Source organism: Ambystoma mexicanum, chromosome 10, assembly GCF_040938575.1.
Source record: "Ambystoma mexicanum isolate Mex_15411 chromosome 10, UKY_AmexF1_1, whole genome shotgun sequence".
Taxonomy (NCBI): Eukaryota; Metazoa; Chordata; class Amphibia; order Caudata; family Ambystomatidae; genus Ambystoma; species Ambystoma mexicanum.
Window position 1 is genome coordinate 1,062,248,080 of NC_090932.1, and position 15,252 is coordinate 1,062,263,331.

Below are 15,252 nucleotides of genomic sequence, written 5' to 3' on the forward strand. Positions count from 1 at the left end.
CGTCTGTGTGGGGATCTCATATTGGCTGGACTGTTTAGGTTTAGCCCCTGAGAACGAGTCCATGATTGTTGCACCCCTGTTTTTGTTTCGTGAGGTAGACATTAGTCCCTCTTAATGTTGTGGAGGCAGATACGAGCCCTTAGACAGTGAGTAACAAGGCGAGCGTTATGCAGTGATGCACAGTGTTAGTCCGTGATGGCACCGGAGAACACAGGGGGGGTGCAATTAAGTATACGCTCCTGCGCAGGGTATTCTCCCGGTTGGGCAATGGAGTGCTCTGCCGCTGTCCTGTAACCCTGCTAGGCCCTGCTGTCTGCGGCACGGGCGAGTTCCTGCTCCCCGGTGTTGGGTTAGGGTCTGCAAGTCTTCCGGTTCATCTGAGCGTGGACCGTTCCCTCTTCAACCGCGCGGTTGCCTGTTCAGGGAGGGAGGAGGGCCCCGTGCAGTACGCTGTAACGACAGCGGCAAGGGTTCGTTTACTCAGCTGCCTCTCTGGCCCACGGAGCCCCACCGCACTCGCGGCTGGCAGTTCACCGACGGGTCTCCCTCGAAATGGCAGCGGTCCGCTTACCCCCTGTGTCTCCTCTGCAGCGGTCCCAGGGCCTCGGATGTAGTTCCGTTCGCTCCCCTGGGTAATGCGGAGGCTCTCCTGTGCGCTCAGGGGCTTCTGGGGGGGAGGGAGATCTAAGGGCGGCCGGTCCTGCGCCTGGTTTCCACTGGGGTCTTTCCGCTCTACTCACAGGGACTCCTTCGACGCGACCTTCTCCCTGCTGCCTCGCTGCCGGCTTAAACTGCTCTTCCGTCAGGCCTCGGCGCCGTCCGCCATCTTGTTTCTCCCGGGGGTATCAGTTCGGATGCTGCGTTTTCAGGGACGCCGGCTCCGTTTCTCTTCGTTCCTGCGCCGGGCAGGGCCAGAATCGCTTCCCCCACCGGAGTATGGGCTTGGAACTTGTTCAGGTCAAAATTTTCGATCGAATTAAGGATCTAGGCCAGGATCGAGACGGGAGCTCCTCACAGACACGTCTTTACACCATCGGCGCTGGCCACGCCCCTCCAGTGGATGCTTTCAAAAGCCACAAAGCACCACACCGTCACATGAATACACAATAGACAAGCTATTTTAAACTATATTAACTAATTAAACTAACTATAAACAAGCTATATTAACTAATTAAACTAACTATAAAAATCAAAAATGGCCACATACGACCCGGGGGGAAGGCACCAAGGAGGGAGGAGGTACAGGATGCACCTCAAAACCCACATGTGATGATGTTGAGACAAAAAAAAAACCTCTATGGGCTCAACGCCTGCACAGCCTGACCTGTGTGGGAGATAAATTGTCGTCCTCATCACCCTCTGGCTGAAAAGGTTGACGTGGCACAGTACCCTGACCACCCCTATGTGCAGCTTGCCCCTCGTCGGCAGCAAGTCTGAGTGAAGAGTGAGCCTGGTTCTGTGTGGGGATGACACGTAGGTCAGCGTGCAGAACCTCGCGTGATATGCGTGCTTCCTCTTGCAAGGTAACACATGTAACACAGAGTTCTTCCTGCATGGCCTAGCTGGACAACTGGTACACCTCCCGGCAAGCACGTAGCTCAGCCGAGATGGTATTCTCAAGCTGCTACAACATCTCCTCTGACCGCTGCCTCTGGGAGATCAAGAGCACACCCAGAGTAGATCTGAGGAATTCATAGTCAACCCTCATGGCCTCCATGTGTGCCTCTGCGTGAGCAGCAATTGCTTGACACAAAGACTCCATTTCAGTCCAGCGTGCCCTGTCTAAGGCCGCCATGCCCAGCCTGAGCGAGCGGGCCGTGAACTGTGCCGCCTGCTTCTGGAGTTCCACCTGCCTAGCCGGGGGGAGCACAGATTGGGCCACACATTCCATGCTCTCAGCGATGTTATCAATTGCTGCCCCCTGGTGTTCTGAATTGGCAACCATGGCTTGCTTCCACTCAGTATACCCCACTGGCGCGCGGCCACCAAGTTGCTGGGCTTGTCACCTGAGGGGCACAAGGAGCTGCCGTCCTTGTTGGGTTGGCACCGCCCGCGGCTGCAGGACTACATTCCTCTGTTGACGTGATGCCCCAGGCACATCAGCAACTGGTGTGGAGGGTGACCCTGCGTCCCGATCCACCACAGGTGGATGTCCCACCACCATCTGGCCCCTCAGTGCAGGTGTCGCGGACAGAGGAGCGTCCACATCAGAATCACTCACTGTTGATGAATGGACCAGACGCACATCCAACTCGACATTGTCGTCAGAGTGATCATACGGGCTAGACTCAATGTCAGACCTAGACACGATGGTCTGGAACACAAGTGGGTTCTCATGGTCTACCACCCCACGACCCCCACTTGTGCTGGGTTGCTGGTGTGATAGCAACCCTGTGCCTGGCATGACAACACCATCCTCTGGCTCCATTGCGTCATCACCTGAAAAGTGGAAAAAAAAAAAAACATGAGTACACATGTCAGAAGCACATAACCCACACACACATAGACATCACATTGACAGCCAACACATGAAGCAGGCATGCCACACACAAATGAGAACCTGGCATGCATATAGTGGCCTTGATATGCAAACACATCCCAAAAGCAGAATGGATGTGTCTAAATAGCAAAGCCTACACAAGTAGAAAATGTAGTATATGAACTCCATCAGACACTGCCTCTGTCAGGCACATGTCAGAGGCAGACAAGACAGATGGCAACAAAGAGATGGAACACACCATAATTGACCACTGCTGAAAGTGAATCCAAATACACAATGATACATGTAATATGCATGTAGACATGCATCACTAAAGCATCATCAGCAATATAGCTCCATCCATCTGCAGCTCAGCCCGTACCGGGTGGCATGGGCCATGTAGATATAGTGAATGCCCCAAGCAAATCAAGGGCCTGCAACCAGGCATGAGGGACCATAACGCCCAGTACGGTCCGAGCTGAAGGACATGAGGCCTCCACAACACCCCTCAGGGCCTGATTGAGCACATTGGGCTATGAATGTGCCCTATTTCATCATTCCTTTTGTAAAATCTCCACGCCCAGGCCCCACCATATTAGCTAAGTGGGCCTGCGCGTACACATACTGCACAACAGTGCACCTTCAGGATCATGCCAGTTCAACATAACGTGCGCAATGCAGAAATCTCACCAGAATTAACGTCAATCAACTACATATTAGTCAGTCAAGAAAAAAGCTGCGGAAGACACATGTGTAAATTAACGCTTTCACAAACACATAAGTGAGTAGTCACAATGTTGCACTACACAACGTTGAAGCTGCTTGCATATGTACATGTGAAAGCATTCAAAAACACCCCTTTCCCCATACACCTGTATTGTGAACATGAACAGCATCCAATGCTGCTTGCTTTGATGTATGTGAAAGTGTACACATACACACGTGAAGGCTAAATTCAATCTGCAACAATTGGAATAGGCCGCAGATTGACCAATCAACTTTGCTAGACAACTACTAGGGAGTTCCAATACTGAGTACATGTGTCACAGGATGCACCTGTGCCCGTGGCATTCATGACAGAGAAGGGATGAAAATCTGACCATACATGCCAGGTCACATTGACATTGCAGCAGTGAGTAGGCATGTAGAAAGGTGGTACACGGCTCAGAAGTGGGTTGATGCAGTGCAGAACATGTGTACATTACCCACTATCTACATGAACTAGTATATTATGATGTCATCAATAAACGTGAAGGCAGTGTAAGGGCAAGTTCAGTCATCACGTGCAATGTGCATGCAATGGGTTGCATGGCTACAAGCAACCCCCCCTCCAAGTGAAAATGCAGGGAGCCATTGCATGGCAGCGAAAGGGTGACCAGAGACCTGTGTATTGGCAGACAGTGTTGACTAGCGTCAATTGCATCATCTGAGTCAACTGACAATACAGGAGATGATAGTGAGACAGTAAGCAGGACACATGATGAACCCTCAGTAGTACACCCATGTGTGCAGAAGCCACTACACCAGTTGAACAGAGTCAGGGGCCTGAAACAGGGGGAGGCCTGTGCCCCACACAGACTGTGACACCCTAAACATGTGCGTGATGCAGGACTGAGCCAGAGTGGACATGGAATGGATGATCAAATGCCATGAAATGTAAGTCATCCTGGACACGTACTACAATGATCATCCAGTCAAGGACACATAGGGGCATGCATGGAATGCACATGGAGTATGAATGGGCACTCATGTCCCTGCGGAGCATCTGCCATCTGCACAGTCCAAGTGAGACAGCCTGCATCAAGGACAAAGGATGTACCCCACTGTATGTGTCTGGCAGGTTGGCTGGAGGAAGTGTGAATGTACACAGGCGCCTTGAACAGGCCATTTCAGTACTCCAACATGATACACACCAGTGCCATGGTAAAATTGGGGTGCAGGGGGTGGAGGGGGAAAGGAGCATGCCTACGTGAAGTAGCCGCATGCAGGAAGAACACACATGTACATCAGTCATGCAATGACATAGTCCCAGTGCTGAGAGGAAAGACACCCCAGGCTACATGCAGAAGGGTCAGTGAGCTGGAACATGGACCGAAGGCGCAGCCGTGTGACTAGCATGTGAGTAGGGTGCAAGTGTGGTGATGACAACAGTCCCGTCTGCTCTACATGTCCAGCATGCTGCACAGCAGCCATGCATCAGTGAAGCATTGCATGACTCGCACATGAGAACCATGTACACATGACATGTAGTGGCAGTCAAGCACAACACATCACACAAGCAAAACACACATGGTCTGGACAAACACACAACAACACTCACTGGATGGGCATCAAAGTCCTGCATCTCTCCCACTCCTTTGATCAATCCTGCCGGTATGAACTCCGCAGCGACTGACTTGTGCAAAGTGAGGTCTTCCCCCTGAGCTAGTGACCCACTGCCAGTCAACCCAGTCACGGCATAATTGGAGGCACGCTTCGCCTTAGTACTGCGTCAGAGGTCATCCCAATGCTTTTTGCACTCTTGAGCTGTGTGCACCTCATGTCCGAATGCACTCACACAATCCGCAACTTGCTTTCAGTGGAACATACGATGGGCAGCCGTAGTGTGACAATTCGGCCCCACTAGCATATCACGGTTGTGGTCCCGCACGTAGTCCACAAGGAGGTCCAGTTCCTGCACCCAGAAAGGCTTCTTCCTCGACATGCCGGAGGCCAGAGCTGTGTCTGGGGTCCCAGCCTCTACTGCAGGTGCAACCTTCCTACTCTTGGACAATGGTCTGGACCCTGACTGGCAAATGCCACCCTGATCAGTATGGGCAGTGGCGCTGGTGGATTGAACCAAGGGAGTGGCAGGTGGAACAATGATGGAAGTCCTGACTTCCGTCGGTGGCTGCTGGGTGCCCCTGACATGACCCTGTGCAGAAACATCTGCTGTGCTAAGGTCACTAACCGGGACTGTCCTGGATGGTAGACTCACAGCCGGGGTGGTGTCGTCTGCATCTGCCCATGCACTTGCCGACACCCCACTGCTCCGGGCAGCAGATGACAATACTGCCCCAGGGACATGTGCCTCGGTCAGGGCAGCCCTGCGTGCACATACCCTGTGCCTCCTGAACTCCTGGAAATCATCCAGGGACTCTTCCGGTGCCAAAGCAGCATGCGCTGGCCCACCCTGAGCCTGGGTGGTGGTGTCCACAGCTGCACCTGCAGCTACCACTACCCTTGGGCCTGTGGCAATCGATGAAACAGAATACCGGGTAACATGGGCACCAGTGCCAGATGCAAGTGCTGCATCTCCCGTAACCACAGGGGGTGGTGGCGTGACTGCACCAACATGTGGCACAACATCGTGCCAAACTGGCGCACCCCTGCCTCTTCCCCCTCTGCGGCCATCCTGGACACCCTGGAGTCCCCCTACTCCCTGGTCATCCCGGCCACATCCCTGACTATGCCTGCCACTTGGAGTACGCCCAGCTGAGGCGCCCCTCACCTTTCGTGGCCTCCCAGCCATTGCACAGATGGAGTAGTGCCGGCAAAGATGGAGTAGTGCCAATGGCAGGTGTACACGACAATTGTCCTGGGCAATTGGGGAGAAGGGGGTGGGATACAAGATGTTAATAGCACCCCTGTGCACCTACAAGGCTTTATATGACCCCGGTGATAAAGTGACAGGTCACGCAACGCTCAGGCAACCCAAAACTGTAGTAAAACCATGCACGCAACCCCTGGTAGCCCATGTGTGTGGAATTGACCTCCCACAGTACGCAGTGGCACCCAGGGACACGAAAAACACATATGCGTGGGACTACTATGATCTAGAAAACGGGTACGTGATACACAGGGGCACCCGCAGTGGGAAAAATAGCATGCGTGACTCACCGTCAGACTAGCGTGATAATGAAAAACACACGTAGCCAATACCCCGCCAAAAGAAGAGATTCATCCTTGATCCGCTGTGAAGTTGTGATGCCGTGCAAAACAACACGAAGTAGGAGCACACACGTCAGTCTCCACGAAAGGCACGTACAGCGAACTGCTGGTCCCGCTCACCTTTAACCCGTGCTTTAACCTTTAACCCGTGCTGAGGAATACATCCACGCGCATCACTTCATTTACGCGCTTAGGCCCTTTCCTCGAATTACACGCATTGACACGCGGACGTGTTGTTTTTTCACGTGCTGATTCACTATGCACCCGTCATGAGGGAAACGCCCGTGCGCATTACGTCACAGTTGCACTTACGCGCTAAGGGCCTTTCCTCGAATTATACGCTGATGTGCTATTTTTTCACAGGGCGTTGAGGCGGGCTGAGTGCCTCGAGGCAACTCGCAGGGAGTTGGAGGAGGCCATGGCTGCCTCCCTGTGAGACCTTGGGGCCAGAGAAGAGGCCTGCCTCCGGAATGTTGAAGAGGAGTTCGATGATGCCCTGGCCCGGAACATCAACAAGTGAGCCATTGGACATTCCCGCCGCCTTTGTAAATAGTTCTGTAGGTGTAAGTTTCCTTTCAATTTTTTTTCCTTTGGGGCGCATGGCCTATGCCCCGCCTTTTTGTATATAGTTATTTATTAGGAAGGATTTAGGTTAGGTTTCCCTTGGATTGTTGGGCTCATGGATGCTTGGATGTTCATTTGTAAATCGTTTTGGACATGGATTTCATTTTCTTCGACCCATGGTGGAATACTTTTCTTTTTTTAAACTCTGATTTTTTTTTGATTGGACGGACCCATTGGAGCCATTTTACTTTGGATTTGATTATTTACAGCATTCGTTTTTTTTTTCTTTTTTTCTTTTTTGGACTTCCTGACTTGGAATATTTTTTTAAATTATTGTGTGATTTTGGTTGATTCATTTGGTTTATTCTTCAATACACGTTTTTTTCTATACTTAACTTGTGTGGTCATCTCTCATTTGTTTTGTGCATGTCACAATGTGGTTTTTCACAGTCATGTGTCGCCATTGTGTGGGTCTGAGGGACATCTATTCATGGGCATGCTGGTTATTTATTTTCTATCATGACATTGGGAATTCAATGTGGAGTTGATGGAATGCTTGGTTGGGTGTTTGGGCTGGGGTGGCGTGGGGTGGGATTTAGGTGACCATAAGGGCCATGGGTCTGGAGAGTGATGACGTGTCAGGTGGGGGGACATGAGTCGGGGCCTGCTGGCAGGTGCCCGTCAATGGTGGGTCGGGGACATGAGTCGGGTCCTGCTGGCAGGTGCCCGTCAATGGTGGGTGGGTGAGTGGGGGACATGAGTCGGGGCCTGCTGGCAGGTGCCCGTCAATGGTGGGTGGGTATTCTGGGGGATATGAGTCGGGGCCTGCTGGCAGGTGCCCATCAATGCTGGTTGGGGACATGAGTCGGGGCCTGCTGGCAGGTGCCCGTCAATGGTTTGGGGGACATGAGTCGGGTCCTGCTGGCATGTGCCCATCAATGGTGTGTGGGGACATGAGCTGGGGCCTGCTGGCAGGTGCCCATCATTGTGGGGGACATGGACATGAGTCGGGGCCTGCTGGCAGGTGCCCGTCAATGGTGAGTGGGTGGCTGGGGGATATGAGTCGGGGCCTGCTGGCAGGTGCCCATCAATGATGGGTGGATGGGGGACATGAGTCAGGGCTCACAGGTGCATGGTGCCATGTGGGCTGCCTACAGGGCATGGTCAGGGGTGTGGGTTGACCCCTGTTGTGTGGGCTGCCTGCAGGGCATGGGGAGTGGGGAAAGGGCACACACAGGAGGGCCCACCGTGCCAAATCATGTGTAAAACTCCATGCGCACCCCCGAAATACACATACCCCACTCGCGCCAGGCCACTCGCGTGTAAAACTCCCTGCGCACCCCTGGAATACGCGCAGGCAGCCCATCCATCCTCCCCATGCCCACAGGCAGCCCATTCACCCTCCCCATGCAGCGCAGGCAGCCCATCCACCCTGAGCATACCCCACAGGCAGCCCACACCACAGGGGGGACTTTTTCCACGTGACTGGCCGGGCGTGAGCGTGGTACGTGTATTCCGAGGGGTGCACTGGGAGTTTTATACACGATTGGCCTGGCGCGAGTGGGGTACGTGTATTCTGAAGGGTGCGCGGGGAGTTTTACACGCGAATGGCCTGGCGCGAGCGGGGTACGTGTATTCTGAGGCATGCGCGGGGAGATTTACACACGATTGGCCTGGCGCGAACGGGGTACGTGTATTCCGAGGGGTGCGCAGGGAGTTTTACATGCGATTGGCCTGGCGCGAGCGGGGTACGTGTATTCTGAGGGGTGCGCGGGGAGTTTTACACGCGATTGGCCTGGCACTAGCGGGTTACGTGTATTACTAGGTGTGCTCAGGGAATTTTACACGCGATTGGACTGGCGCAAGCAGGGTACGTGTATTCCGAGGGGTGTGCGGGGAGTTTTACACGCGATTGGCCTGGCACAAGTGGGGTACGTGTATTCCGAGGGGTGCGCAGGGAGTTTTACACGTGTTTTTGTGGTTGTGGGGCTGTATGCTGGTCCACTGGCGTTTGCGCCATGTACTGGATTTGTGCAATGTTTTTGGCGCATGGGGCGGGGTTGGGGGCGTAACTGGCGCTGCTGCAAGGTCACTGCGCCACTCTGTGCCACGGCTGCTTATGGATGTATGAATCCATGAATACGCTGTGCGCCGAAATGGGTTTTGGAGCACGCGGCTGGCGCAGACTGCCGCACGCGCACTCTGTGCGCCAGCCGCATGCGCCACTTGTGCGCCGAATTCTATGAATTACACCATAAATGTGCACAAGTCCTGTGCATTTCACTTGTGTGCAATGACAGTAAATGTTCAAATTTCACAATCACAATGTAGTTACAATTTCACATCCCCAATCTTACAATCCCTCTATCCTCCAGGTTGAATTTCCATAGCATACTACCGTTAGTTTTATGAAACATAAATGTCAATCAACAAAAGCAGTTAACAATTCTAGCAGCCACGAGGAAGGCATCTTAAAAACAAACGTGTCTATGGTTAATGCCATTATTAAATTCCAAATATGCTCATGAATGTATAGGAGGTGATTTTAAAGAGCAAACTAAATGTGCCCTGTAAAACACGTCCCTATATGCCTTGTCCACGGCACGATATTCATGCTGATTTTTCAAAATATGGTACCTTATGCAAAGTGGATTACTATTTCCCCTTCATACAGCAGCACAAGGTGGAACAATGAGGTGTATGCACCTTGCTCTTATGCGGAGTACAGGCCCGGGGTTCATCATATACGGTTCTACGTCAGCTTCAAATCAAAGAGAATCTAAGAGTGGAAAGAGAGAGGCAGCCCATGAGCGGTGCGCCAATAGCCGCTCCCAAGGCAAACCCATGCCACCCTCACCACCTGGAAGGAACAAGAGCCCCTCGAAACCAAAACAAAATTAAAAAGGTCCCTCGGAACTCCTTTGCCTTCTTCCAGCCACAGAGCCCCGCCCAAGTCAAAAACCTCTCCAGCAGGAAAGGGTAGGAGCTCCAGGACTTCCTCTCCAACAGCCCTCAACAAAAAAGACCTGCTCTTAACCACAGACCACCTTCCATGGCAAATTCATTTCCCCCACACACATCGATAGGAAGGGGCAGGAGACACCCCATACCAAGTATGCCTGCCCTTTCAACCTCCAGGGCACACTTTTATCTGCTGTTGCCACTACTGACTATCCTGTCCTCTTTGTTCCCCCTCGACTGTTCCACTATGCCTACATAATTGTCCCTGACCCCTCTTTTCCCCTTGTGCTCCTGACTGTTGTGTGTACACCCTTCACTTTTGTTCCCACACTTCTCATGGCACCAATATCAAACCCCAGCTGCCCCCATCCTTTCTGTCTTGCCCCTTAGACATATCATACTCAGTCACCCCAACTCCAGAAGAAGCATGTCCCCACTCCTGCGACTTGAACCTCTGACCCACTAAATACCTGACTAGCTTGCCTACTACATTGTTCCATTACACCGGCCACCACCCAAAACCATATATTGCAGGCTGACGTTCACAGAGGAGGAGCTAAAAGTCCTGGTGGAGGATGTTCCTAAGGAGGCACCATGCATTAAAGGAGCTGGGCACCATCAGTTGTTGACCCACCCGCAGAATAGGTTCTGGGAACCCATATGCACCCAGGTAAATTCCATCATGCCCAGCTGACCAGTTTAGCACAGATTCAGAAGTGCTGAAAGACCCTATGGGGGTAAATCCGCAAGATGGTTAGCAAACATCAAGGGTAGCGATTGGACAAAGCTGGCACACAGAGCTCCAGCTGTGCTGGTGTGAAGAACAAACCATGACAGTGTTCAACCTTAGTGGCCTTGAGGAAATCGGAGGAGCCCCCCGCCCCAAAAAAAGAAAAAATAAGACATCCCTGGCCCCCTTTGCCTGCTCCTAGACACAGACCATCTTCCAAGCAAATGCATGCCACGCCGAGGAGATACCTGTAACCATGTTTGCCTGCCCCTTTACCCTCAGGTCACACTTTAGTCTTGGCCCTGCTAAATACTCTTGCCCCTTCTTTCCCCCCCTTGGCTGAGAATATGCCCCTCTGCCTACATAATTGTTCCTGACCACTCTTTGTCCCTTCGGCTCCTCCTGATTGTTGTGCACACCCCTCATTGTTCCTCCCACCCTGCTCTTGTCATCACTATCTATCCTCAGCTCCTTCCACCCTCTCTGGCTTTCCCCATAGTCATATCATAATCAAGCCAACTCAAGGAGAACTGATGTCCCACTCCTGTGACCTGCACCTCCCACCCACTAAACACCTGACCAGCGTGTCTACTGCATCATCCCACTGGGGAAGGCTGTTCTAAAAGATGCACCATGCATTAGAGGTCCTGAGCACAACAATTGCAATAGGCTCTGGGAACCCACCTAAACCCATGCATATGCCATCCTGCACAGCTGATATGCCTTAGCAGAGATTCAGAAGTGCTGAAAGGACCAATGGATTTCGTAAGATGGTTAGCAAGCAGCAGAGGGAGTATTTGGACACAGGAGGCTCACAGAGCTAGAACTGTGGTGGTGGGAAGAACCCACCATGACAGTGATCAACCTTTGTTGCTTTGAGGAAATCGGAGGAGTCGAGCCTGTAGCCAAAGGTGAGCACACAACTTACATTCAGTAGTAGATATGTAGCCCCATTTCACTTGTAGCAGAGTAGGAACATGACACATGAGCAAGATGGCATGTTTATACCACGGTTTCACACTCTTCCCCATATTCCTGCAGTGACATGCCAGAGAGATGGCACAACATTTACACAAGCGTTGCTGTGCTGGGCTTCATCTTGTCAGTGCACATGTTGTATGTCTGCATGAGATATTCATGTAGATATGAAATGAGTTGACCCCTATGGAAATCCAATCAATGTAGTACCTGCTAAAGAGCACACCGATTGCATCGAAATCGAGATGGAAATGGTGCTTTTAACATGCATTTTGCAGGCGGTAATGACGAGTGAAGGGGTGTTGGCCTTGTTACAGCCATCCCCTTTTCACTCTGTCTTGCAGATGTCAAAATAAATGTAGGGGACGAGATTGCAGTTCTAATGTGGGTGGTCCCCTGAATGAAATTACACTTTTTCCTAAAGTGATCCTAGTGTGTGCTCCATTGCAACTGGAAACAAAGCACAAATGTGTCCTTGCAAGTGTTGTGTTGCAAGCTGACCCTGTGCCACACCCAACACTAACCCCGACGTATTCCTGCATGTATTGTGTGCCAACAACTGACACAAGGAATGGCCATTTGATTGTGTGCAGTAATGTGTATTCACTTAAATCACAAATACATACCCTCTCTGTGAGGTGGAGTCCTGATTAACTGTCAACAAGCGACATCTCTACATTGTCCAACAATCAGCATGTTTGTAGATATTGCCTCACAACCTCTCAAGTCTTTCATCTCTACCAAACCAACATCCTGGTTGATGCCACCGGACTAAACAGGCCCAGCATTGCTCGGTATCTGCCATTCATCATCTGCAATGTCACAACATGAACACATAGCCAAGAAACATAAATGCTGGGACTTCTCAATGTCTTGAAAAAGGCATACAAGTGAGGGACTAGGTATCTGAGACATATGGAGGAATGAGCCAGGGTTCCTGGGACCGCATACTAAGCCACACATGGCATTACCTTACCACACTGTGCTGCACTGAAAGCAATATTTCTATAGCCACACACATTAATAATGCCGCTACCCAGGGGTGGAGGCAGAAGCAAGGGTTGAGAAATATCAATATGCTATCTGGACTCGCCATTACCTATATGTAGGTGTAACTGCCAGAGCACTGCTTGCCATAGGAACACGTCCTCAAAACAATTACAAGGGTACACAAGTTGGGGTATATTTGGCCACATTAATAGCACTGTAGTAAGTTCTGTACATTGTACAGGGTCCAACATCAATTCAGAAATTCATCCAACATCCCACACAATGACATGCATCAACTGTCTCCTTCCCTACTCCTCTATCCATAGCAACAATTTCTGTGGTTGAAATGTTCTTGACAAAACTAGTTCGGAGAGTGTGGGCCGCACAGGCTGCCCATGCACAGGTGGACGAGAATGGGAGGAAACCTGTTGATCCCTGTTCCTCCTCGGGCCACTCCTGGATGATTGAAATGTGTCCAAGGAGGAAGGCCAGTAAGAGTAGGAGGAAGCCAAGACACTTGGGGAAGCATTGCCACAGGAGCTGTGGGCAGCTAGGGATGAGTCCAGGGAAGATACTTGATTGGTCTGAGAGCAGGCTGCTACTGATGCATCTGTGGCTGCAGCTGCCTCAGCAGCAGCCCATGCTCATGCCAGGAACGATGACAAGCTGGCCTGTGATAGGCTGTAGCTTATGCTATTGTTGCTGTAGTTTCATCTGCAGCAGCCTGTGCTCATGCCTGGAAGATGCCCGGCTGGCCAGAAGCAACCTGGTGCATATGCAGATTTGACTGTAACTGCACCTGCAGCAGCCTATGCTCAGGCCAGTTAAAATGCCCAGTGGCCCGGGATCAGATTATTGCTCATGCAACAGTGTCTGTAGCTGCATTTGCAGCAGCCTATGCTCAGGCCAGGTAAAATGCCCAGTGGCTCGGGATCAGATTATTGCTCATGCAACAGTGTCTGCAGCTGCATTTGCAGCAGCCTATGCTCAGGCCAGGTAAAATGCCCAGTGGCTCGGGATCGGATTATTGCTGATGCAACAGTGTCTGTAGCTGCATTTGCAGCAGCCTGTGCTCAGGCCAGTTAAAATGCCCAGTGGCCCGGGATCAGATTATTGCTCATGCAACAGTGTCTGTAGCTGCATTTGCAGCAGCCTGTCCGTAGGCCAGGGAAGATGATGGGATGTCCAGGACCTGGCCGGCAAGAAGGCACAGCCATACTACTTGCCATGCTACTTGCACCTCCCCTGAAGCTGACCAACAACTGCTAAGCCAAAGAATAGTTGTGATAGCGTATTTATTAGACTGCTGTATTAGTTAATAGCTACTAAACCATGAATTTATTAGTGTACTTTGTCAGTTAGTAAATGCTTTTATTATTCTTTGGCTTAACAGTTCATTTAAAGAAATGATTTCCCTCCTATGTGCAGGTTTACCTTCACAGATTCTATAAACGATTGTCACAATGTTATTACGTTCTTCGACTAAGGAAATCAGTCTCACAACATTGTCATAGCCTCACTATTCCCCAGGAGCCACTGTTCAGTGGCTGTTTGTAACCAGTCCCATACATTTCCATTCTTCATGTCACTCTCTTGTGTTGCATATATAAAAACGTTATGGAATTGCTGGCCCTCTTCTCATCATGCTTTCATTCCTTTTGTAACATGTCTGTCCCGGGGCTCTCTCACATATCTTCATCTGCTTCCATTTGCTCTTCCTTTGGTGGCTCTGCCCGCTCTGCAACCTTAGGCTGTCCTTGTCTCTCAACTGTGGCCTATGTATCTCAACTTCTCTCTGTATTCCTTCCTCACCCTCCAAATAACCACGCAGTTGGCCTGGTGGATGCCTCTTTTAGTCCTCTTTTAGTCCACCCTACTCTTTTGATTTGTGATATGTTACCTCTGACAGACATGGCGCTATATGAGATGTGGACCCCACTAACCCTGCTATCTTGTGCATCAAATGAGTTGCTTTGTCACTGTCTTCTGTGTGGAAATGAGGATGGACTCATCTGGGCAGTTCAGTCAATTTGTGTTTGTGGCAGTTTGCTTAGAGAGGGTAGTCCAACTCTAGGCCTCAAGGCCTGGATACATGCTGGGTTTCAGGATACCCCTCAATAATATGAATGCGAAATTTGCATACAATAATTTTAAATGTATGCACCTGTTTTCTCATGAATATTAATGACCAATGTCCTGAAAACCTATCAGGAGTCCAGGCCTCGAGGCCCGGAGTTGGACAACTCTGGCTTAGAGGTTTCTGGCACACATATACTCCCTCCAAAACGTTACTTATTCTGATATTTTGTCATGCATGCCATCTCATTTTCAACAGTGATTTTTGCCTCTTCCCATCCTCATTCACTATATATGATTCATCTGTATCGTTGGCTAGTCCTTCCTATGCAAACCTGCATAGCAACTACGAACATGGGACTTTGATATCCTGCCAATGGCAATTCCTTCTTGGGATCTGACCCAGCCACCATGCCCCATGTGCATTAGGTACATTTGGTTTTTGTCCGAGGAATATGTTTCTTGACCAATATGTTCTTCAATGAATCAAACAGGGAAATGTTGGTCGTGTGAGCATGGTGGAATTGTGTTGGGTCACATACAG